Genomic DNA, 3,067 nt, shown 5'->3' on the forward strand with positions numbered 1-3,067 from the left:
TAATGAATGGTCCAACTTCAACCATTTCTTAATTGGTAGATAGATATAGAAATAAACTTGCGCTGCACAGGAATCTCTAGAATCTGCATGCTTAATCCTTTGCAGCTTTTAAGGTAGCAGACAGATTGACATGGATAGATCGACTTTTACTCTACGAACAACGGAAATAGAAATGAAGTTAACTAAAATAATTTAATAGTTTGACTCATTTTCATACTTTATTTTGGTATAAACTTTTCTTAACTCAAAAGAGTTGTACAATTTCCTTGGCTTTCGAAAAATACGGTTCCTTAATGGTTTGTTTCGCGTGTCATTTTGTTATTTATTGAAGCAATGTACAAAGTTTTGTATTCCCTGGCCAAAAGAAATCTCGGCGGTGCGTCTAAACCTTTTTGCGTGTGCCAAGTTTGTCGGCTTTTAACTCAGTCCCAAAGGCCATCACCCCAACTCCTGTTTTTTTAACTTACAACGCTGGCAACTTCATCACGAAAAGGCACGTGATGGTGAAGAGTTACACAGGAAGAAAGGTGAATAAATTAAATATTATATTAAGTATATTAAGAAAGTCAAAACTATTTTAATTCAAATATTTTATTTATTAATATTTTTTATTATTATAAACGCAATTTAATAGATCTAAGTCCTGGAATACTTTTTAAGGTTATTTAAGACTTTGGTATAGCAGTTACCATTTTTTTTAGAAATTAGCGTTGAAAAAACTTTAATATTCTTTAGTTGCAAAGAAAATTTGCCATTGTCAACCCTTCTTCTCTGGAAAAAGTTGGTTCCCAAAGGGGAGCACTCGTTGACATTGATTTGGGTCTCGAATGAGCGGCCCCAGTGAAAGTAACCCATTTATTTACTTTAAGTTGGCCGCTTTTGCAGGGCTCACTTAAAAATATAAACCTACATATTTTTTAAGACCGCTGTTTTCTGTTTTTTGGGTCGCCATGCGGTGCAATCCTCTTCTTGGCTTTGCTTAATAAGCAGCTTACAACATCGCGCAGTCAGTTTGTCACTCATTTTGCTTCATCATGCAGTAAGTGTGTCAATGTAACAAGCCCCCTGCATTTTCCCAACCCACTTTCCACTTTTCCCCATTTTCGCCCCACTGTCCGCTGTGTATTTGCGCTGCTGCTTAGTGCAAAACTTGTCATTTGCAATTTCAGCGTTTTTTCCCTACATTTATGTTTATTTGCACACACAGACAGACAGACGAGGGATGGTAACTCATGCATATTTCACATGCAAATGCGTCTGCCCCACCACCCCCTTACCCCCTCACCCCCTTACAGCCACCCCCTCCCCCCCTTGTCTATTTGTGCTGAGGTTATATGCAAACTAAGTGCTTGTAAATGGTTTTATGCTTAGCCTCAGCATTAAAGGCGAAAAACACCTCCCCAAAAAGTATGCTACACAAAATGTAAAGAATTTAAGGCATGTTCTGTAAGCCAAAATATTTGAAAATATCGATATTCATAGCTTGATAACAATTGATAACTTGAATATTTAAACAAATATTAATTTTACCAACTTTTATATCATATATTTATTAAATATACTGTAGAAAAAGTTATGGTAAGGTATACGAATTTAGCTATATTCATAGAATACATTTTGATAGTATTTAAACTTGTTACTATACCTTAACAAATATTTATTAAATTAGTGTCATTATTTTTTATAAATTATATTAAATTAATATACTGTAGACAAAGTTAGGGAATGATATATCTATATATACCCATGTTCTGTAAACCAAAATGTTGGAAAATATTAATTTTGATAGCTTAATAGCAATTAATAACTTAAATATTTAAGCAAATAAAATTTTTTTAACTTTTATTATTAATTATAAATTATATTAATTTAAAATACTGTAGAAAAAGTTATGGTATGGCATACGAATTTAGCTATAAATTATAAAATATGATAAATTATAATATAATTTAATATACTGTAGACAAAATTAGGGTCTTTATATCTTTATATTAAAGTTTATAGAACCCTATTAAAACCTTGAAAAATACTCTTTTTAAATATGGTTTTAACAATATTTTTCCGAAACAGTCAGCAAATTTTTTCATCAGCAAAAGCAGCAGCCTAAGTAAACAAATTAATTTGCGGATGCAGAAATGTACGTGATTTTTATTTTATTTGCCCTTCTGCTGCCGCTTAAAAAGGATTATGGGCTTGAGATTTTTACGATGCTCGTTTTTCGCTCACTTCTCTTTTTTAATTAAAAAGTTATATGCATTAAAGCTGATATTAAATGTTTTCGACCAGGCCGCTTCAGGGGTTTTAGTAGATTTTTTCATGGACTCTACTGCCGCTCGATTTCATTTCCAACCGGGAATTCATCATTTCATCTGTGATTTTCAAATGAAACTCCAGTTGGGTTATAAAAAATTTACACCAAAGAGAGTGGCGATGCGGCGCGAAAGTATAAAATAAAAGGTGAAAATGAAATAAACACGGCAGGAGTCCATAAACAAGAGAGCCCACAAAAAACAGGTCCACAAACCTTTTAGAAAAAACTAAAAATTCAATTTTTTACTACAAATTAAATTTCAGTTGAAGTTCCCAAATAGGAGGCAATAAAATATTGGTTTTAAAAAAACCCACAAAAACTGCTCAGATTACAAATAGGTGGCTTTACTTTTGTAAAAAGTTTAAATTACATTAAAAAATTCACTGAATCGTTTGATTAGGGCTTGATAAATAATTCAAGTAAATCGAATTACAGTCAAAGAAAATTCTTCTCTCTGTGTTTTGTGTATATCAACTGTATGCCATAACAAGCTTATTAATAAAACAGTATTCATATAAGCCATGCATGACCCATTTTCAAATTGAGCATGTTTATTTGTATTGTTATTAAATACGTTCTCCACTTCTTTTATTGTCAATGCTTTGTGCCAGCTGTTGCCAAAAAACCGAAATCAATAATGTTATGCGAAAAACGGAATTTAATATTTGATGAGATACAGACTTTGGGCCATGATTTGCCTGGTTCCGCTGTTTTTAACAACAATGGAGGCCACTTGCATGGTCCGCCTGTATTTTC

This window comes from Drosophila suzukii, chromosome 2L (genome assembly GCF_043229965.1).
Source record: "Drosophila suzukii chromosome 2L, CBGP_Dsuzu_IsoJpt1.0, whole genome shotgun sequence".
In the NCBI taxonomy this organism is placed as follows: domain Eukaryota; kingdom Metazoa; phylum Arthropoda; class Insecta; order Diptera; family Drosophilidae; genus Drosophila; species Drosophila suzukii.